Source organism: Eurosta solidaginis, chromosome 3 (assembly GCF_040869045.1).
Source record: "Eurosta solidaginis isolate ZX-2024a chromosome 3, ASM4086904v1, whole genome shotgun sequence".
Lineage (NCBI taxonomy): Eukaryota > Metazoa > Arthropoda > Insecta > Diptera > Tephritidae > Eurosta > Eurosta solidaginis.
The window spans coordinates 23,995,003-24,019,844 of record NC_090321.1 but is presented as its reverse complement, the minus strand read 5'-3'; the positions used below and the strand labels follow the sequence as shown (position 1 = coordinate 24,019,844).

At 35.4% G+C, this 24,842-nt stretch overlaps 1 protein-coding gene across 4 annotated transcripts in view; it reads left to right on the top strand.

Annotated features, from left to right (window-relative positions):
• jing (AE binding protein 2 jing) overlaps positions 1-24,842 on the top strand; it is a 595,696-nt gene that overhangs the window by 363,719 nt on the left and 207,135 nt on the right. The window lies entirely within an intron of this gene.

Genomic DNA, 24,842 nt, shown 5'->3' with positions numbered 1-24,842 from the left:
CATAGATTCCCCGTCGTAGTTGAGACCCGTCTACTACATAAACACTAACTTAGGCCAATTGTCACTACTTTGGTAGAACTAAGTAGCTTATTCACTCATAATGACTTTTCCTTGTTTCGATAATTTGGCTTATATATAAAGACTGCCTGTTTGGGTCCGAAGAACGTGTGGAGACTCGTTTTGCTCTGTGTTCAATACACACTAGCCAGTTGAGACAGTTTCGAGAAATAAAACGTAGAAAGCAATGTACATTGCCATCTACAAATCACGAATTGAATTTGAAAATGTTCACGTACCTGTGATTTTGTCTGTGACTGAAAAATCACCGCAATAAAAGCTACTTGCACTTTTGCGTATATAGACGTAGACAGCATTTATCATTTTCCTGCCATCAACAAAGCACGACTACAGCGCACTTGTGACTTTGTCACAACGACTGAAAAATGACAGCAAATCGCCAGCGATAGCTTTGATAACATGGCACAACTCTTTCTAGTTCACAACTGTTTTAACCAATAATCGCAGTGACTGACCAATGAAAGCTCTGATCAAAGGCATAATTACCTGCGACAGTACGAATCAATGAATGTATGTTTTGCGCAGAGAATTCAGTCAAAAATCACGTTCTTCTTCAAAAATCGCAGTTATGCCAACTCTACAGGTAACCGAGGTTTAGCTCTTGAGCATAATGGGATCGCATAATAATGTTCGGTTGGGAACATCCATAAAAGGGATCTCCACAGAACTATGTCCAGTTACAAATTCTTCATTGATCAAGAGCTAAGTCTTTTAGACAATGCCAAATGCGTCTGAAAGCTAATCGAAACTGGAGGATAAATAGAGCCAAGGGGAATTATATATCAACAGGAAAAAATTTTAAGGAAAAGTGAGTCTAAGATCAGAACTGACATACCCTACACTGGTGTGCTGAAAGGGAGCCTTTAGTGCGGACACAGGGGCGATAATGCCCTTCAGCAGCTTTAAATGTGGTATACAATGTGCCACGATCAATTTCTTTATCAAGGTGTGCTCGGCACGCCATATTCTGCTCAATGACTCCCCTTACACAATAAAAACAGACCAATTCTATTCTATGACACTGTTTAATAACAACCAAAAGATCCGCTTTCCTCCCAGAGATCACTGAAACTTTGGGAAGATCACTCAGAGATTCCACATCTCAGCTTTCACGGGCAATTCTAAAGTGTATTGTGGAATGGAAACGCTAGTCTTTGCAACACTGCCGACCGAGGTGACCGCTGAGTTAGCATTTTGGGAATCACTCCTTGATGTCGCAGTAGCGATATAGGTTTTGTACCCCGAAAAGCCCCGGCAGACACTCATCTAGCGTTGCAGCTCTTAGCACTGACTAAGCAAGGCTAACAATATGTGTAGAAGCCCTTGCAGTTCTGTGGAGATTCTAAGAACATTTGGGCAGAATACAGTGGAAAGCTAATCTTCAGCCATTCTTAAGGTAAATAATAATGCAGCTTCAGCCTTCCAAGGGTAAGGGAAACGCTGAAGCACCTTCTTTCTTTTAGCGATAGCAAGACTCCCGGGAGGTTTTGGGGATTATTATCGATATTTGTACTTCTTCGCCTTATATATCTCCGGCACTCTTCGGAAAATATAAACGATTTCATATTTCAATCTTTTAGGTCACCCAACCGCTTACTTCCGTGAGGGCTCTTTAAATCCTCGCCTGCTAAATAAACTGGTTGAAGAATCTCCATTACTTAAAGTAGCAGTAATCAGTTCTTAATAAGACCCTCAATCGTGCGGAGGTAACAAGTCACTTTGAAATCCATAAGGTATTTCAACTGAATCCCCTCCTGAATATTGCAGGAAATAATTTGCAGATGAGTTAGTAAACAGCGGTTTCGAAATGGACATAAGCAGAACGGACAGCTCCGTACAGCCACCGTTGGGCTATGTTTTGAGGAAAATCGATAATTGTGACGTTTCAAAGCACTTATAGCCATGTTTGGGACAAAAGGCACTAGCGGCCTTCTCAAGGTAAACAAATCTGCAATGGGAGTACTAACGGATGTCATCATAGGTCACTGCGCCATAACACCGATGCTCCGAGGGTGGCGCATACCAACAAGCTTCCTATGCAGAAACATGTTAGCTGAGATTAATATAAAACTATTCATGACTTTCTTTTTCCGATGTGAAGCAGTGCAGACAAGACGACTTAAATTTAATGGCGCCTTTTTTTGCGACAGTGTGGCATAGATTGCTAGATGGATCTTTTGCCCCTTAAGTTCATCAGAGAAAGCATTTGGCTCATTTAGAACTACTAGGCAGTAATCTGGTTGGAAGAATGTGCCGTCACGTGGAAGGAACTTACAATGGCCAAACATGTTTTCGGGTGGAAATATGGAAATTTTCCATGCACGACCTGCACTACAATACAAAAAACTATGGCTTTGTAGAGTTTTGAAAAATCCTTTCAATAGCAACTCAAACAGTTAAACTCAATTATAAACATATTTTAATAAAAGTTTAAACATTGTAATGGTGTAGACTTTTTGTTGGAGAATGGAGACTTTGGAGAGTTCCTAAAAAACTTTGAAAATTGCTTAATATTGAAATTGGTCTATGTAATTCAAAACCTCTAAAGTCCAATTTGTTTGCAGGTTGTAACTTCACTCAAAAAGAGTACAAAGTCCACCGTAATTAATTACCCTGGATAGTGTTAAAACATCCAAACAAAGCGTAGGGCAGAACGAGCAGTTAAGCTTAATTTGCAATGCGATTTCACAAAATTCGAGTTGTTTTGTATATTGGGGACTTTGAAAAGATATTAAAAAATTTGCAAAGACTTAACAAATGTTCTTATTTGGTATTTACTTTAGTGTTACGCATGCATTTCAGGGAGTGGAGACTTTGGAGAGTTTTTCAAAAACTTTCAAAATCGGAAATTTTTGATGTTTTTTTTTTGTCAATGACAATTTTTTTTATTAAAAAATGCTGCTTAAAACATTTAATGAAACAGTTTTCAAGTACAGCGACTCATAATTGCTAAAAAGTCTTAAGCGGAAAAAAGAAAATTTCACAGTAGCCGAATTATTCAAATTAAAACAAATTATCAAACATGAAAATAATTAAAAAATGTATGAAACCCAAATTGCTTTTGCCGTATTTCTTAGTGTACTTTCGTGGAGCTTTAAAAACTAATTATTTTCAAAAATGGGCAATTTTGTAGCTTGCGTGTTCACATTTTCAGCTTAGGAGAAATTTCCTGTGGCACCAAATATTTTGGAGATATCTTTGGTGTTAGTTCTCGAAAACTAGTGACATTAGAAAGATTTAAAAAAAATTTTAAAAATACGAAAAGCCTTAGCTAACCATAATTTGTAACTCTAATTTACAAAATGTGCAATATTTTTAAAAGTGGAGACTTAAGAAATCTTGTCAAAAACTTGCAAATGCTCATCAGAATTATAATATCGTGCCTAATTAAGTTGAATAGATGCAATTTTGGGAAGTGAAAACTTTGGAGAGTTTTCAAAAACTTCGAAAATCGCTTATTTTTGATGTTTTTTCTTTAGCCATAATTTCTCAGTGCACATGTGGAGTGTTCTAATGGAAAATTTCTATCAAAATTGAAGAATTTTTTAGCTTACGTAAGGTCGTAAAAGTTTTAAGAAATTCAAAAAAACCGTATGACAAGACGACCAGTTAAACATAATCTGTGACTATTTTACAAAATGTTAAATACTTTGAAAAGTGGAGATTTTAGAAAAATTGTAAAAAGTTTGCAAATGCGCACCAAACTTTGTAATTTAGTACATAATTTAGTTGAACAGAGACAATTTTAGGGAGTGGAGACTTTGGAGAGTTTATCATAAACTTCGAGAATCGCAAATTTTTGACGTTCTTTCTTTAGCCATGGTTTCTCAGTGGACTTTTGGACAGTTTTAAAGGAAGATTTATATCGGAAGTGGAAAACTTGTTGGCTTACGTTTTAGAATTTCCACATTGTGAGAAATTTAATGTTGCACCAAATATTTGGGAGATTAATTGCAGGTCACATTAAAAAAATTTAAAGTACCAATAAAACCGTGACATAAATTTGTTGCGATAAATGTTTGCATATAATTCAAGCAAAAACAACAAAGCTCAATACTTAAAGCGAATATTTAAATTTTCCACATACTAACAAATTTGCCCACAATTTAGTTTGCGCTGTGATGGAATCTCTTTTTAGAGTCAAACCCATGTCAGTGCCGGGTTTGCAATTAAATGAAAAATGCAAACAAACTGCTAATAAATTGCATTGCCCATAACAAAAACAACAACAAACAACAGTTAAGTTGTTTTGTGTATTGAATCATTTTGACAAATATTGGAAATTTTGTAAGGCCTACCCTATTCCTACACTAGTCTGGCTCTGTCGCATTTTATTTTCAAAAGTCATATATTTATCAATCCTTCATTAAAAAACCAAATTTGTGCTGTGCTTAACAAGCTCCGTAAGCAAGTAACTTATCATAGAACAAAAATTTCACTTCATGGCATAAAAACGGTATGCGGTCCCTTTAGTTTTTGCCAACGCAAACAAGTAATATACATAACTAAATGGTCATCAAAACAGCATTTTGCGCAATTAGGCCTCTCGTTGTCCAGTCGTTGACACGCAACTCATGATTTGACGCAAGCACAAGGACATTTTTTTAATTTATGTACAAGCTCAGGTACTTGCAGGCGATTTTCTTCTTACAATGTCTTAAAGTCTAAAGTAAAAAAAAAACAAGTAAGGACGGGGCTGTCCTCGGCTGTGCCGAAGACTTCATACCTTTCATGAATGGGGCTGAACAATAATCTTATCCCATTCGTAATCTCCAAATAATCGGATGTATAAGATAAGAAATATATAGTGAACAGATGTACATACCCAACGATAAATATAAAATAAAAAATGGCAAAAAACCCCCTTATCTGAACGATCGGTTGTATGGGATATATATTATATATAGCTCCGATCGAAATGATTTTTACAGGAAATCTTCTATGATATATTGGAATATATATCACCAAGTTTCACGTTTTTGTATTGGAAACTGAGGGAGAAATGGCCAAAAATCATTCTATCTGAACGATCGGTTGTATGGGATAGGTATATACTATATACATATAGCTCCGATCAACGTGATTTTTTCAAGTAATCTTCTTTGATATACTAGGACAAATATCACCAAGTTTAACGTTTTTATATTGGAAATTAAGGGAGAAATGGCTAAAAATCTTTCTATCTGAACGATCGGTTGTATGGGATATATATTATATATAGCTCCGATCGAAATGATTTTTTCATGAAATCTATGATATATTAGAATAAATATCACCAAGTTTAACGTTTTTATATTGGAAATTAAGGGAGAAATTGACAAAAATCTTTCTGTCTGGACGATCGGTTGTATGGGATATATACTATATATAGCTACGATCAAAGTGATTTTTTCAGAAAATCTTCTACGATATATTTAAATATAAATCACCGAGTTTCACGTTTATACTTTCTAAATTAAGGGAGAAATGGCCAAAAATATTTCTATCTGAACGATCGATTTTATGGGGTATAACTATATATAGCTCCGATCAAATTGATTTTTTGAGGATATCTTCTATGATATATTAGAATATATATCACCGAGTTTCACGTTTATACTTTCTAAATTGCGGCAGAAATGACCAAAATCGTCTTATCTAAACGATCGATTGTATTGGAGATATATTTTATAGTGGTCCGATCCTACCGGATCCGACAAATGTCTAATATAATACAAAAATACATCCTTGGACCAAATTTCATTGAGATATCTCAAAATTAACAATTTTTGTTGTTATATCGGCCTACTGATTTTAAGATCGCGGGTTCGAATTGAGCTCAAGGCCTAACAATAATTTTTTATCATTATTATTGTTATGATAAATTTTTTCTTAATTGAAAAAATTTTTAAATTAGAATAGAAGAAAGAAAAAATTTTAGACAACTGCCAAAGCTCGTTGTATAGATCCATTTCGGGAACTGCTAAATTCCTTCATCGGCAACGTTTAGGCGCCGCTGCTATAACCATTCAGCCATCACAGCGGTTTTTTGTTTGTCTTCATTAATCCTACTTCTATTCTGTTTCGTGCCAATTGATATTCACAACACTGCGACATCTGTTGCAGAATGGCTGTGAAAATTGGACTTGTTTGTTGGCAATGCCGCCATAGTGTCATAATTTATTGACACTTTTTTCCCCGTGCTCTGGGATGTATTAACAATTTTTGTTGTTATATCGGCCTACTGATTTTAAGATCGCGGGTTCGAATCGAGCTCAAGGCCTAACAATAATTTTTTATCATTATTATTGTTATGATAAATTTTTTCTTAATTGAAAAAATTTTTAAATTAGAATAGAAGAAAGAAAAAATTTTAGACAACTGCCAAAGCTCGTTGTATAGATCCATTTCGGGAACTGCTAAATTCCTTCATCGGCAACGTTTAGGCGCCGCTGCTATAACCATTCAGCCATCACAGCGGTTTTTTGTTTGTCTTCATTAATCCTACTTCTATTCTGTTTCGTGCCAATTGATATTCACAACACTGCGACATCTGTTGCAGAATGGCTGTGAAAATTGGACTTGTTTGTTGGCAATGCCGCCATAGTGTCATAATTTATTGACACTTTTTTCCCCGTGCTCTGGGATGTATTAACAATTTTTGTTGTTATATCGGCCTACTGATTTTAAGATCGCGGGTTCGAATCGAGCTCAAGGCCTAACAATAATTTTTTATCATTATTATTGTTATGATAAATTTTTTCTTAATTGAAAAAATTTTTAAATTAGAATAGAAGAAAGAAAAAATTTTAGACAACTGCCAAAGCTCGTTGTATAGATCCATTTCGGGAACTGCTAAATTCCTTCATCGGCAACGTTTAGGCGCCGCTGCTATAACCATTCAGCCATCACAGCGATTTTTTGTTTGTCTTCATTAATCCTACTTCTATTCTGTTTCGTGCCAATTGATATTCACAACACTGCGACATCTGTTGCAGAATGGCTGTGAAAATTGGACTTGTTTGTTGGCAATGCCGCCATAGTGTCATAATTTATTGACACTTTTTTCCCCGTGCTCTGGGATGTATTAACAATTTTTGTTGTTATATCGGCCTACTGATTTTAAGATCGCGGGTTCGAATCGAGCTCAAGGCCTAACAATAATTTTTTATCATTATTATTGTTATGATAAATTTTTTCTTAATTGAAAAAATTTTTAAATTAGAATAGAAGAAAGAAAAAATTTTAGACAACTGCCAAAGCTCGTTGTATAGATCCATTTCGGGAACTGCTAAATTCCTTCATCGGCAACGTTTAGGCGCCGCTGCTATAACCATTCAGCCATCACAGCGGTTTTTTGTTTGTCTTCATTAATCCTACTTCTATTCTGTTTCGTGCCAATTGATATTCACAACACTGCGACATCTGTTGCAGAATGGCTGTGAAAATTGGACTTGTTTGTTGGCAATGCCGCCATAGTGTCATAATTTATTGACACTTTTTTCCCCGTGCTCTGGGATGTATTAACAATTTTTGTTGTTATATCGGCCTACTGATTTTAAGATCGCGGGTTCGAATCGAGCTCAAGGCCTAACAATAATTTTTTATCATTATTATTGTTATGATAAATTTTTTCTTAATTGAAAAAATTTTTAAATTAGAATAGAAGAAAGAAAAAATTTTAGACAACTGCCAAAGCTCGTTGTATAGATCCATTTCGGGAACTGCTAAATTCCTTCATCGGCAACGTTTAGGCGCCGCTGCTATAACCATTCAGCCATCACAGCGGTTTTTTGTTTGTCTTCATTAATCCTACTTCTATTCTGTTTCGTGCCAATTGATATTCACAACACTGCGACATCTGTTGCAGAATGGCTGTGAAAATTGGACTTGTTTGTTGGCAATGCCGCCATAGTGTCATAATTTATTGACACTTTTTTCCCCGTGCTCTGGGATGTATTAACAATTTTTGTTGTTATATCGGCCTACTGATTTTAAGATCGCGGGTTCGAATCGAGCTCAAGGCCTAACAATAATTTTTTATCATTATTATTGTTATGATAAATTTTTTCTTAATTGAAAAAATTTTTAAATTAGAATAGAAGAAAGAAAAAATTTTAGACAACTGCCAAAGCTCGTTGTATAGATCCATTTCGGGAACTGCTAAATTCCTTCATCGGCAACGAAACAGAATAGAAGTAGGATTAATGAAGACAAACAAAAAACCGCTGTGATGGCTGAATGGTTATAGCAGCGGCGCCTAAACGTTGCCGATGAAGGAATTTAGCAGTTCCCGAAATGGATCTATACAACGAGCTTTGGCAGTTGTCTAAAATTTTTTCTTTCTTCTATTCTAATTTAAAAATTTTTTCAATTAAGAAAAAATTTATCATAACAATAATAATGATAAAAAATTATTGTTAGGCCTTGAGCTCGATTCGAACCCGCGATCTTAAAATCAGTAGGCCGATATAACAACAAAAATTGTTAATACATCCCAGAGCACGGGGAAAAAAGTGTCAATAAATTATGACACTATGGCGGCATTGCCAACAAACAAGTCCAATTTTCACAGCCATTCTGCAACAGATGTCGCAGTGTTGTGAATATCAATTGGCACGAAACAGAATAGAAGTAGGATTAATGAAGACAAACAAAAAACCGCTGTGATGGCTGAATGGTTATAGCAGCGGCGCCTAAACGTTGCCGATGAAGGAATTTAGCAGTTCCCGAAATGGATCTATACAACGAGCTTTGGCAGTTGTCTAAAATTTTTTCTTTCTTCTATTCTAATTTAAAAATTTTTTCAATTAAGAAAAAATTTATCATAACAATAATAATGATAAAAAATTATTGTTAGGCCTTGAGCTCGATTCGAACCCGCGATCTTAAAATCAGTAGGCCGATATAACAACAAAAATTGTTAATACATCCCAGAGCACGGGGAAAAAAGTGTCAATAAATTATGACACTATGGCGGCATTGCCAACAAACAAGTCCAATTTTCACAGCCATTCTGCAACAGATGTCGCAGTGTTGTGAATATCAATTGGCACGAAACAGAATAGAAGTAGGATTAATGAAGACAAACAAAAAACCGCTGTGATGGCTGAATGGTTATAGCAGCGGCGCCTAAACGTTGCCGATGAAGGAATTTAGCAGTTCCCGAAATGGATCTATACAACGAGCTTTGGCAGTTGTCTAAAATTTTTTCTTTCTTCTATTCTAATTTAAAAATTTTTTCAATTAAGAAAAAATTTATCATAACAATAATAATGATAAAAAATTATTGTTAGGCCTTGAGCTCGATTCGAACCCGCGATCTTAAAATCAGTAGGCCGATATAACAACAAAAATTGTTAATACATCCCAGAGCACGGGGAAAAAAGTGTCAATAAATTATGACACTATGGCGGCATTGCCAACAAACAAGTCCAATTTTCACAGCCATTCTGCAACAGATGTCGCAGTGTTGTGAATATCAATTGGCACGAAACAGAATAGAAGTAGGATTAATGAAGACAAACAAAAAACCGCTGTGATGGCTGAATGGTTATAGCAGCGGCGCCTAAACGTTGCCGATGAAGGAATTTAGCAGTTCCCGAAATGGATCTATACAACGAGCTTTGGCAGTTGTCTAAAAAAAAAAAAAAAATTTTTTCTTTCTTCTATTCTAATTTAAAAATTTTTTCAATTAAGAAAAAATTTATCATAACAATAATAATGATAAAAAATTATTGTTAGGCCTTGAGCTCGATTCGAACCCGCGATCTTAAAATCAGTAGGCCGATATAACAACAAAAATTGTTAATACATCCCAGAGCACGGGGAAAAAAGTGTCAATAAATTATGACACTATGGCGGCATTGCCAACAAACAAGTCCAATTTTCACAGCCATTCTGCAACAGATGTCGCAGTGTTGTGAATATCAATTGGCACGAAACAGAATAGAAGTAGGATTAATGAAGACAAACAAAAAACCGCTGTGATGGCTGAATGGTTATAGCAGCGGCGCCTAAACGTTGCCGATGAAGGAATTTAGCAGTTCCCGAAATGGATCTATACAACGAGCTTTGGCAGTTGTCTAAAATTTTTTCTTTCTTCTATTCTAATTTAAAAATTTTTTCAATTAAGAAAAAATTTATCATAACAATAATAATGATAAAAAATTATTGTTAGGCCTTGAGCTCGATTCGAACCCGCGATCTTGATATCTCAAAATTTGAGGGAATAGTTTGCGTTCAAACAGACAGACGGACTTGGCTATATCAACTCAGTTCGTCGCCCTGATCAATTCGGTATACTTAATGGTGAGTCTATCTTCTACATTTCTCAACGTTACAAACATCGGGCCCAGGTTAATATACCATTTTATGTTCATGAAAGGTATAAAAATAGTTATTGTTCCTCTAAGTTTACTGACAAGGAAATATCCTTTAATTGCGCGCTTAGTAGGGGTTCCTATCCCATGAACGGTTTTACGCGCGATTCCACGCGCAATGAGCATGGGAACGAAAACAGCGGCATTAAGCACTCGTAAAAATTTTAAAGAAATAAAAACAAAGATATTAGGGACTATACACACACATACACAATTCATATGTATATACATGCATACATGCTTCCTTACAAAATAAGGACTCATAAACGACAGCTTAACATAGGCAAACCATAAATATCTACAAGTAGCCGAGTAACTTGCGGCATGCCGCAACTCAAAGCTGCACATGTCTCTACTAACGCCACTCTGTGCGGACTCTACGTACGAATTTAACTGCAGAAGTCATATTTGTACGAACTGGTATTTATTTATTGTCCCATTGTGGCGTTAACAAAAGTGAAAAGTGGTAGCGTGAGAATACTTTAATATTAAGTTGGTGTTTTTTTCTTGCGTTTTTTTTTTTTAACATTCTACTCCAACATAACGGTATACCTACTTAGTATATGCACAAACAACAAAATGTGTGTATTTATAGAAGCGCCGAAGTGTTTGCGACGCGAACTTTGAGAGGTGAGAAAATAAAAATAAGTTTTAACGAGAACGGTGTACACCCTCAAAAAAAAGTTGGGTGGTTTAACAGCGGGACGTGACTGATTGACTGACTGGGTTGGTATACCACTGTGCAGCGACAAGCAGACATAGATATTTTTATAATTATATGTAGACATACATACATACAAACATCCTGGCGGGCAAATGTGTATCCCCTGTGTGTGAAACGCTGTTATGTTCAAACACTTGAAATGCAAGAGCCGCGGCTCTGACTGAGTTCCTTTGCAGCAGAGCGACGCTGTAACGTTGATGACTTTGTGGGAAACATTTACGGATTTGTTGCACCTGCGCAGTCGAATTTTTTTATATATATTTATATCTACACAGTTGCTCTCATGTATAATTAATGAAATATCAAAAAAATAAAAAGGTGGTGTGCGTGTTTGCTTCATACAACAAAAAAAGGATGTGCTCTATGTGAGAGAAATTAAGGAAGCTAGAGCGAGCGTCTTGTGCAGCGAGATTCTATGAAATTCGGCATACTTGGTTTGTAAATTCATATGAGGAAGTAAGGTAGAGAGCGTGAGAGTTTTACTTTGTATGAGTGCACACAATTTAAGTATACTCTTTGTATTATCAGGGCGAAATCAAAGGGACTATAGCGCGATATTTTTTTTTTTGCAGTGAGAGTCAATTTGCTGTTAACCAAATATTATTTCTCTTCACTATTTTGAGTGCGCATGAAAACTGCTGCGCTCGAGGGTGACGTTGACCGTGTGAGTGTGAGCGCAATACATTTGTATGAGGAAGTGGACTAGCGCATCTGCAAATCCTGCAATATTTATTTTTCTGTTGTTTGTTTTGGGTATACACACCAAAGTATCCTTTCAACTTCCTATATACAAGGCATACAAAACACTAAGAATAATACTGGGAAATTTTTTAGATTTGCTTTGGTTTTTCGATTCTATCTATTATTCAATTATTTTCTACTTTTCTCTTTTACTTATTCTATATGAATTTTCTCACGTTTTTTTTTTCTTTAGACATTTTCAATTATTTAATTTTTTTAAGCTATCGAGACATCTTTTATATTGGGGGAGTAAAGGTATAGGTTATGTAGGAACATCGAAATTGGGGGAATAAAGGATGGGGCTATGCATTGGCAACAACATATTTTCGCTTGTTTCTATGTATTTATGTATATACATATATGTACATATATTTGATATAAATACTATTAGGGGCGCTTACAAATTTGTTAACCTCATGTTATAGTTGTAAATTTTCGCTATTACAGAAACAGACATTATTTTAGCTCAATTAAAATATTCAGTAAATGGTGCGAAAAAACGCGGAGCATACTTCAAGGGGCACTCAAATACATTTTGAGAACCTATTGACTCGACTTCCTAGGGGAAGATTCGACTAATGCATGAATCAAGTCAACGAAATCAGTTAACTGCTTGAAAAACTAATTATATTTTACTCAAATCTTTTACTATCTGTATTTAATTAGCGAGACATGCTCATATTGCTTTATACAATTGTTTTTGTTATTGATATTAGAGAAAAAAATCAATAACAAAAACAATTGTATAAAGCAATATGAGCATCTCTCGCTAATTAAAAACAGATGATACATTTGATATAATAGTTAATAGTGAATAGCGGGAGTACTGCTAATAAAATCAATACTCTAAAAATCTAATGTTACTAAGCTCTTGAGCGCGCCTATAAATATTCCACACAATTAGGATTAAAAAGCATATAGAATTAGTATGTACCTAAATGGTGAATAAAAAGAATAGACACACAAAAAGGCAATACTTAGAGACTAATTACAAAGCGCGCAGCTGGGCATTCATATTGCTGAGAGGTTGAAGGCATCTGCCTCTACACTAGTACAAAGTATGAACGTTGGAGAATTCGAGTTCAATACTCAGCTCCCGAGAAGCTAGCTGATGAAGAAACGAAATTCAGAAACATGTCCTAGTAAACATCACCGTTTGTAAACTTTACAATTTTTCTCTAATATCAATAACAAATCTTTTACTCTATAAGCAATTGAAGGACGACTGCTACATGCCTCATTCAAATTAAAGATTCTCAAATCTATTACCGAAAGTGACATAGAAATGTCAAAAGTATTAGAAATCAGGTTTATAGTTCACTCTTCAAAGAAAAGTTCTAATAGTCCTAAAATTGAAGTCTCAATATTGACTCTGTGTTAACCTCAGTTCTAACAACGTGCATGTATTGTGTTGTTAGTGTATTAAATAACAAAATGTTACAAAACAAGCATAAGAAATTTTGTTCTGAATGTGAGCTTAAAAGGCTGGCTGAATATTTGTAGTCCACGCTCTTCAAAATATGAAATAGTTTTACACAATTTTATGAAAACAATTGTCGATTGGCCCATTTTGCCGTAATCACTTAGACGATAAGTTATATTTTTGGATAAATCAAAAAAAAGTGTCTTGTTGTGATTGTTGTTGTAGCTATAAAGACACTCCCCGAAGGTTATATACTCGGTACGTTCCGGTAACAAGCACCATTGATGTACAATTCCGACCAACTCGTGAACGACTCCATTTGACCGTATTTAAATTTCTAGGTTAGAAGGAGTTGCCGAGTTTGGCGCATCGGTGTGGATAACTACCTTGCTCCATTTATGATACGGCGTATTCTACTTCAGATTTACAAGCTTGTATTTAGTACAAAGAGCTCCCACAATATTCGCGTTGAATCGACATCATTCAAAGGCGTTTTGGTTCAAATTTTATTTGTCATCAAAGCCTTAAGTTCAACTGTGGTGCGATGGAGAGTGTTATGGGGACGCCTCACCTGACTTGTGGCTGCGTCGAACTATTTTAATATTAGTATCAGCAAGCATTCGGATCAATGCAATATCACTTGCAATTTTCAGTACCCCTGGCCACCTTCAGTGTGCTCCTCTGTAGATGGAGCTCGAGTCAGCTAAACCAACGCCGGGCGGACACTACCTCTTGCAGAATAGCGAGACCCTTCTGGACGGATGTGAAAAGCATGCGATCTGCTTAAATTATTAAGTTCACTTATGAATGCCTATCAATTCTTGTTCTGTGAAACGATAATGTAAAATAAAAATATACTTTTAAATAAATATTTGTTTGAATTTTTTTTTTTATCATTACACAACTTCGCAAAACGAGATGTTCCTTCAACGGTATTTGGGAAAAGGGCAAATGTACTTGAGATACAGCCAAATCTAAAGTTACAATTCAACTCGAGATAATTACAGTTCAAATACGGAAACCTACAACTTAATTTAGGCGATTTAAATTTAGAAATTTTTTTTTTTTTTTTCAAATAAGTTTCAACTCCAATTTAGTAATTAAAAATTTATGCCTTTCAGGTGCAGAAAGTTACAATTTTACCGTAGAGTTTTCATTTGGAATTCAGAAATTAGAATTAAGTGCCAGATTATGTATGACACTCAGAGTTACAGCCCCCACTATATAATACCAAAAATATTCATAAAGGCATTCAGGTTTACGTCACACGCTGAAGTAATTAAATGCTCTTATATGACGGGAATTTTGGCTCACACGAGAAAAAATGCCTTGTTGCGTTACACATAATTTGCCCCTAGGTAGGTAGGTTGAACTGGCCGGTCCATAAGGACCTCACGTAACTGAAAAACCCTATCAAAAACCAGGACATATGTTATAAAATAACTCCGTCCTCTTGGTAAATACTAGAAGCTTCCTAGGACTTAAGCCACTTGCTGCTTTAAGATCTGACAGCTGTATCACTCCTAATAGCTGGAGCCTTAGTCTGGTAAGCGCAGGGCACGAGCACAGAACGTGCTCGATCGTTTCCTACTTCAGCCCACACTTCCTAGATCTGCTATCACTGACCAAGCCTAATTTAAAGGTATGTGACTCCAGAAGGCAGTATCCAGTGAGAATACCCGTCATGAGTCTACAATCCTCTCTTTTTAATGATAGAAGCAACTTTGTTAGTCTAAGGTTGTAAGACCAACACATAACTTTCGACACTTTACAGCCCCGCGCTTGAACCTACGCCTTTCCTGCTTGGTCGATCATGTGCACCTCTCGCCTTCGCTTAATCTTGCCCAGACTAATTGGGACGTCTACGGAGCAAGCTTTAAGGTATGCGCCCTTTTTTACCTTTATATCAAGTTGCTTTCATGTTTGTCCCCTCATTTCCATACGAATTTTTGACCCACGGAAAAGTCTTTTTCGGTAACTTCCGGTTGAGCCAGACACTTGATACTTAGAACATAGTTCAGATCTGAGAGACATTACAATGCAAGAGAAAAAAATCCGCTAGGTGGCGCACGGATCGAGATATACAGAAAATTAATTTTAAAATGGATATTTGCGATCGACTTTTAACTAACTTCTCGATGATCCAGAGACTTGAAACTTAGCACATAGTTTGCGAGTCGATGGCACTACAACTCGTGGAAAACAAAATGCCGCCAGATTGCAGGCGAATCGAGGTAAAGGAAAATCCCCGAAAAAACGCAGGGAATCTTTCAATCAATTTTTGAGGAACATCCCTGTGAGCTGGAGATATGAAACTTGAGCCGTAAGTCAGAACCCGGTGACAATGCAATATTTTATCAAAAAAATTGCGCTAGGTGGCGCATGGATCGAGATATTGAGAAAAAAAGTTTTAAATTGGTGGAACTCTGTTGTTTTCGCCAGTGTTGTCAGCGAAAATTCCACTAATTCTATTAAATCTTGCTATTTTGAACACATAAATAAAGATACGAATTTTCACTTAGGAATTATTTAAATTACTAATTAAAGTTGCAATTGCCTTTCTGTAGGCAGTACTAAAAAATTGAAAATAAAAAGATGGAGGAATTTTAAGAACTAGCTTTATATAAATGGACCAAAAAATAGAAGGCAAATTTTTCTTTAATACGGTCTTGTTGAATTTTGACTAAAAAACTTTAACAATAACTCTTGTAAAAGAATTTTGCGATTTAAAATTATAAAGGTAGATTGCGTGTTAAATTCTAAATAATCAATTAGTTAATCCCAAGTACATGGTTTGCCTTAAATTGAAAGATTGCGCTCCACCTTTATAGTTTTAAATCCCAAAATTCTTATAAGAGCTATTGTTAAAGTTTTTTAGTCAAAATTCAACAAGACTATGTCTGTATTAAAGGAGAAATTGCCTTCTATTTTTTGGTCCATTTATATAAAGGTAGTCCTTAATATTTTTTTTATCATTTTTTATTAGCTAGTTCATCCGCTTTTTCATTCCTATCTATTCCCATATGCCCTGGGACCCAATAAATATGTATGCTTCTCCCTGTCCCGATTCTCTCCAGGACTGCTTACACTCTAACAGGCATTTAGTTGCTGTGCTATGCGAGATTATTGCCTTAATTGCTGCTTGACTGTCAATATAAAAGTTAACACGATTGCAGCTTAGGCTATTCTCTTCCAGTGGTTCTACTGCTTTGGTTACGGCTACTATTTCAGCACAGTATACCGCAGACTCCACTCCTTCCACTACTTTGGAACCATCTGTGTACACACCGTCCACATAAATCTAAGCAATTTACAATTTAACTTCAGATTTCCTTGTACGCTTTGAACTTGAATAAGAATTCTACTTTTTTCAAGTTAAACTATTTCGCCTTCTGATTTCGGTGACGCTTCCCATGAAGCAAATTTCAAAAATTTGATTTCGATTCCGGTCATAGCAAACTTACTTCCATAATATACCTTGTATGAAAGTAAAACAAAAATTACAGCTTCTGCCCCTGTCAGAACTCAATCTGCAAAATTATAAATATTTCTCTGCTCTGTCCAACATAATCCACTTTTAATAACTTAATTTTCATTAGTCCTTAGATTAATAAAAACTCTATTTTGCCACATAACAAATTAATATTACGCCAAATATTGCATTAGGGCGCTATAATATTTTATATAGTTCAATAATTTTGATATATGTACATCATATTCCTTAGAAGACACATAAACTCGAAATATAATGAAATAAGTTTACTTTTGCCTAAGACATAAAATATACAACGCAAGCACGTGAGTCCAACAAAGTAGGCCGTAAACATCAAAATCATCACCTACATTCCGCCCAATCCTCAGAAAAAGCCTACTTTCAGCATACATACACATGCATGTGTTTATACATATACGCGACACACACTAACCTAACTACAAAAGCTCAATTGTCTACAGAAAATAGAATTTACGAAATTCCTGAAATGACATTAAATCCGCGCGCCCAAAGTACTTCATAACTCATTATGCCAACCGATATGAATCTTAACATACCAATTCACAATTTTCCCACTCAACAACTTGGCGCAATACATATTTCTTCCTTTGTGGCTCGACATCCTTTACCCCACACCAAAAGTTCCTTAAATTTGTTATGCTTACATTCATACATAAACAGTTATACGCATCCGATTATGTTTCGTTGTAGCCATCGTGCGTGGTCGCCTAAATTCAAACAAAAAATTACCCACACTTTTAATCTCAGCATTCTACGTGTTTTCGCATTTTTGTATTACCTCATAAAGTTACGTTTCTTTTTTGGTTTGCTGACTTCCTTATTTTTATTATTATTGTTTTTGTTGCAAACTAATACATCCCTCTCTTGCTGGACCCTTATCAAGCATGCTGGGTCCGTTATGCGTTGGTTCGTTTTGTTAGCTCCCCCTTTTTTGATGTTATTGAACTGAACTTGACATTTTGCACTCACACGTATATTCGCACACACTAACACACACACGCATACAAAGGTGAAATCACACCGGCATGAATAAACAGAGAAAACGTAAATGGAAAACACACGAACCCGCATTCGTATGCCATGCAGCCTGCAGCAGTCGAAAAAGGGAAACATATGAGCATTGAACCGACCGACTTAAAACATGACAGACCGACAAAATATGCTGGACATACTAACAAACTTAATGACGCACCGACTTCACTCGTGATATGCACGAGTGCATCATACAAGCACACATACAGATAATAACAAAACTTGCGTATATGTGTTTTGGGCAGGAAGATGCGCATACTGAAGTGTGGAGCAGCGCCAAATTGAATGCTATACAAAACAAACAAAACAAATTCAACACGCACGACCCCAACCGACCGCATACGACAGGCAGCTGATGTGAACGACTAGCCGATATGAACCAAACCATCAAATGACCAAACAGTCGGTGGTCGTCTAGTATGCCACAAGCTACCATGGATAACCTCGTGCTAATGTTAGCAACCGTATGCGGCTACGTGGAAGTTCCGCTTGCTTCTACTACTTCATTTCCTTTTCCGCTCAATACCACTCTCGACAATGTATGTATTAGGGTGGTTTTTCAATACAGGGTAGTTTTTTTTTCTCAGAAATTTGTATGTGCTCACTTCTAGAAATGTTCTATTAGATATAAAAATGTAATTGTAAAAGTTTCAGCTCAATCGGAATTCGCCTTCCCGTGCCTAAAGAGCCTGGAAGTTTGACAAAATCCCTATTTTTACCGAAAACTCGAAAATTTTTCGTTTTAACCTACGATAAGATATCCGCATTGCAACAGATGTATTATTAAAAGAAATAAAATTTAATATACTTTAAATTATATAATAACATTTCTTCTCTAAAACTGGACAGTTGAAAAGATATTTAACATTTAGTGTAGAAAGATTGTTACCTAGTATTGTATTTCGCTGTTCCTCACAATTTCGAAAACAATTTTACGTTTACTGATATCTTAGGTTATCCGTAATCAACGGATGCACTTAAGTATCTTTATTTATATAATAGAAAAAACTGGAAGTTAAGAAATTGTTGTAGTTATGTGTTTTCAGTCTTTAATCAATGAATATACTGTTTAACAAAGTGGTGAGATGATGGTAGCCATTCTAGAATTCACATTCGAAGAAAGAATTCATATTAAAAATAAAAGTTAAAAGGATTAAAAAATGTTGATTTTCAATTTCAGTCATCGGATACGGGTTGAGAAAGGGTACATTTTAAAGCATCGGAGTAAAGCCGCCGGCAATCCGCCAACACCTGAAGCAAGAACTGGGTCTGCTCCTCGTCTTTTGTAAGAGTGTTATTAAAATCTTGAATTAACTTAACTCCCCTCTCTACTTTTATGCTTCTAACAAAACTTTGAAGTTTCAAAAAGTCTTTATTATCAAACCAGATCATTGGGGCCTCTGCCAAAAAATCCGTTCCGACGTTAAAATACTCGAAAAATACAAGAGATTGGTCAGAAATAAACTCATCAAGGAAAACATTTTTAAAAAACTTCACAGCTTCCTTTTCAGAAACTTCTTCTTTTCTGTTCTCTCCTTCTACTCTTCTTTTATCAGCTCGAGCAGTATTCCTATCGACACCTTCCATGTGACCTTTGCGACCTTTCATTCTCTGACTTTTCAAAAATCGTACATCTTCTTTATTCGACATTTTGGAAATGGCATCTTCTACTGCTACATCAAAAAGATCGGGCAGCTTGGATTTGAATGCAAGATTCTTTCCTTCCTGGCATTTTGTCTTCAATGCTGAATTACTTTGAAGTGATCTCTATTCGTTATATAATTTTTCAACTTTGCAAACAGCATTTTTCGGCATCTGACAAGGTATTCTTGCTTTTGTACGACCCGTTTACACTAGGAAATTTTAAAAATCAACAGGACTACAAAGTTGGGCAATGTAAATTCCTTTTATGTATAAATATCAAATGAACTAATATATGCCAGATGTTTTAAGTATCAATATTCGCATAATTGAATTTTAAAACTGTTAGACTATATTCAAGTTGAGTCATAAACTATTGTTTATGGGACGATTTTGACTTTATTTTGTATTGTTTTTGTCGAGTTTATAGGTCTGTTTAATGAACAAAAAAAGTTCAGAGCAGGTTAGAGAAGAGCAGAGTTGGGCAGCTGACAAAATAGAAATAGAGCAACTTAAAGCAGAAATGACATGAAACACTTGAATCTCGATAGTTTCCATTTATTTGGTTTTTTTTTTTTAAATTTTCAAAATTAATGCAAATGCACGTATGCTAAAACTTAGTTTTTCTTGCAAGCTAGTTTTTTTGAAGTTTTCAAAAATTTATTTTTTCTTGCCTGACTTCTCTGCTCTAACTTACTCCACAAAAAAAGCTAGAGCAGAAATTTGTGATCTGGATTACTCAATTTTTGTTTTGAGCATACTCATGAAACAAAAGATAGAGCAACCTAGAGCAACGAAAGTGTTCATGAAACACAATTTTGTGAAATAATTCAACTTGGCGTAAGCTAGAGCAGCGCAATAAACAAACCTGATGACTCAATATGAACGTGGTCTGAACGTATACGGTGCTAAAAATATGTCATATTAAAAAGTTTTATAGAACATCAATAAACTCGAACTTGACTTGATCAAAATTGTAGGGAACAGCGAAATACCATACCAGATCACTTCACACGAACTTGATTCATTAAATATTATATATCTATCAAACCATCCATTTTTAAAGGGAAATGCCTATTATATACTTTAAAGTCCATTAAATGTCCTTTCATTTGACAATAAATTTATTTCAACATGTATAATATATTGCAAATAAAAAAAAATTTGATTTTTCCTGAAAAATTGTGACTTGGCCAACTTCAGGGAAATCAAAGTCCGATTGAGCTCAAACTTTTACAATTGCATTTTTGCACTAAACAGCACATTTTAAGAACTGAGCACCTGTAAAAATGTGAAAAAAAAATTAAAAAACCACCCTAGCATGTATGTATTACGTACCAAATGGCAAACAACAAATTATTCTTACTTATTTCGCTTGAATGTTCGGTTATGTTGCGAATTGCGCTCGTATAATAAAATATAAACAAACTGAAGTGTTTCGGCGCGACTGTGGTTATTTTTAGTATATTGTTTATTTTTTCATACCTACACTTGCATTTGTGCTATAGCACAGCCCCTAGCATACCAACCTCTATAACCCCACTCCATCATTTCGCGACAGCTATGCACTGTCTAATGCGAAGTCTAACTTACGCGCTTTGTGGTTATCGTCCTCCCACTTCGTTTGCGTTGCTATGCGGTTTTTGTGGCACGCACGCAATGCATAGAGAGGACTTTTTTTCTAATTTTTTTTTTTTTTTGTGCCTATAAATGAAATTCCATCCAGTTTTGTATTTGTAATTAAATTAAAATTGTGCTGCTGCTCAGACGAGACGGAAATTAAAAGTATGTATTGGAAGGTGAAAGTAATGCAAAAGTTTTTAAATGAGATTAAAGGCTGAAAGAGGACTATTGGCTTAAAGCTTCTTCTTTGGCGCCAACAATAGCTTTCGCAAAGGAATTAGCGAAATCTAGCAAAATCGCTACAAATTAATTGACTGCCATTTCTCTAGACCGTGGTGATAGCGGGAAGTTTTTTGTAAGATTAAGAAGCCAGGAGACGCGATTCCTCGTTATGGTCCCTAAACAGCTAACATATCAAATTAGCGCCTTGGCTTAGCGTCCACAGTACAAGTAGTTTAATACCATTTAACTCTGAGCGATGGACATACTAATAACCCTGTGGAGTGTGGATGGACCGTTTGAATGAGCTGTTTGAAGGAAGGAATCTTCAACAGATTTATAGTCTCTGTTTGAACCTCACTGTCGAAACTACTAACAATTCATCACTCACTATATTTTGGACCGGTGATCTAATTAATGGCGTATGCTGCCGACATTGACATCATCGGCCTGGACACCCGCGCCGATGACGACCGGAAAAAGAAGTGGCAAAGATGGGTTTGATGGTGAATGAGGACAAAACGAAGTACCCGCTGTCATCGGGCAAAGAGACAGCGTATTTCCAGCATTATCACAGTTTTATTTTTATAGAAATATTTCTAGAAAGGGTTTCTTAACCGTATTATATTTAACACTTTGTATACACGCTGCTATCTCGAAAACAACTTCACTAACACAAGTTTACAAATTCAGGTCAACTTTTGGATCTGAGCAGATAAGAACGATTCTTAACTATATTTGATATGCTGATTTCGAATCTGCATGATAGCACCATTGTACTGTTATAGCAGCTTTTAAATAGTGGCACTGCTGATAAGTCATTTCAACTGTAACTGTAAAATAATATAAATGATTAGAGCAAATAAAAATGCAGAGACGGTGTTGCAAAGTTGATTCAAAGTGTTTTTGTTGTTTTTTATGATTGTGGGATAGCCGCGCAACTGAACATCATTATGTGAGAAAAGAATGACAAAGCCGTACTCAATATGAGCCTGGACAGCAAAACGTCTCCGCTGAACCACTTATAAATCCACAAGACATTTTCCTGCCACCTCTTCACATTAAACTAGGCCTTATAAAGAACTTCGTCAAAGCATTAAACCGTGAAGGACCGGCTTTTCAGTACTTAGTCAAGTTGTTTCCTAAATTGTCATATGCAAAAATCAAAGAAGGAATATTTGTCGGACCTGATATTAGAAAATTAATGGCTGATAAAAAATTTACAAAATTTTTAACGCCCGATGAAGCAGCCGCTTGGGCATTTTTTTCAAAATATCGTTCACCACTTTCTTGGTAATCACAAATCCCATAATTTTAAGGAAATTATTGGCGATATGTTGGAAAATTATCGAAAGATTGGAGCTAGAATGTCTCTAAAGATGCCTTTTCTGCATTCCCATCTCTATTTTTTCCCCAAAAATTTTGGTGATACGAGCGACGAACAAGGAGAGCGGCTACACCAAGATCTAGCCAACATTGAAAGACGATACCAAGGATTTTGGGATGAAGGCATGGTGAGCTACTACTACTACTACTGTTGGACTCTAATACGCGAAACAGATAATACACAATACAAAAAGCAAAGTTCCACCAATTTTCATTTCTGATTTGTTACTTATAAGTTAATAAAATGAATATTATTTGAAAAAAATCTTTAAAAATGAATTTATTGACTGTATTAAAAACTAGAATCAATCTTAAAAAACGGAATGAAGAGTCGGATTCAGCGTGATAAATTGTCTTAAAAACCACTTTTAGTTGCCTAGATCCAAAACCGTGTATACTTGTGTAATTTTAAAGATGTATAGAAAGCACATTATATTGTGGCGAATGTTGGCATCACTATGCTGTTAGTAAATAATCACAACAACAAAAACAGCAAGTAGCCACATTTATGTACATGTACACACTAAAGCAAGCAGCCACATTTATGAACAAGGCAACGAAGAATATTCCACACACATAACCAGCAGGTCGAAGTGAAGAGGTATCTCATATACACACATGCAGTCATCAGCTAAGAGCAGAAGTTGCTACTCACACATGCACACGCATATAGCTAAATAGCCAACCCAGCCAGCATTTTTTGAAAATTTTGATCAAAAAATATACAAATACCATACCCCAAGATGATTAAAAATGTTCAAATTTAAAAGCATTTTTTGTTCGAAAATTAATGTATCGTCGGGAGAAAAATGTACCATAAATGTGATTACTCTTGAATAATCATTGATGATTCATATTTCGAAACGCTTTTTGGTCATATTTGATATCATTGTAAAATTGAGATTTAATTGTTTTAGAGTAATATTTGGATGCTTTTCACAGTCATTTTCTCATCATATTCGTTAACATATTTCAATCGTTTTGATTGAGATTTTGGAATCATTTTTGAATGCGATTATGATGCATTTATTCTTCATATCTCATTCAAAATAATGTACTACATAGTAATCTTGTTTCATCAGGGGAGGAAAGCATGCGGAAGTGAGCTATTTGAACCACAGGTCGGTCACCCGCAAACAAACTGCATCAGCTATGATCGTCAACATCTTGAAATACGATATGGTAGGGGATGTTGAAGCCACATCCAGGTACATATGTCAAGAGAGTTTCACTTACCTGGCGTTCAAATAGTTCACAAACTTTGTATTGTCTAATGGTTAGATTTGTATTTTGTGTGAAGCCGAAGGTAGAGAAATGGTTGGGGACATCTTTTCTTAGGAGCAGTATTTACATTATTTTTTGTCTTGAAGAATAAAATTTTAATATATTTTTTCTGAACTTCATGGTTGAAAAAATGTGAGTATGTGAAAAAACTAAGATCTTCAATGAAAAGTAAAATTTTAACAAGTAACATTCAGTGAGAAAAGATTCAGAAATCTGAATGAAAAATGATTAAAAAATTTTGATCACCTAAAGTAAACACATTTGATTCAAATATGATTCCAAAATGTGATTGAAAAGCTAAGTATGTTCAGTTTTTGATCATCAAACGTATTCATATTTGATTATTTCTTTTGTTCAATTGTAAGATAACTCATTATTTAGTCAGAAAGAGTAATCAAATCGTATTGATATGTAGGGAAATTCAAAACATAATAACGTAATTGCTGAGTGGGAGGTATGGGATACAACTGTGCCAGAAGGCATGTTCGTGAAAAGTCGAGATCTTAGGAGAAATATGCGAACGAGGCAACAGAGAGTATAAAAGCAGCGCAATGTGAGGAATAGTCAATCAGATGGATTTAAACGCGCTTTTGTGAAGTACGTGAAAGTGAAGTATAATCGTACTACCCGATGTAGTCTAACTAAAGACCATTTTGCAATACTTAATATTGGAGTTATTTATTCGACAGTACAGCGATTCGAATGTTAGCAGAAGGTGCATAATTATCAGGAACCCCTAAAAATTCGTCACAATATTTTAGGCTCTCTTAAAATTTATGCAAGGTTGTCACCTTAGTAGTACTTAAAATTTGAATG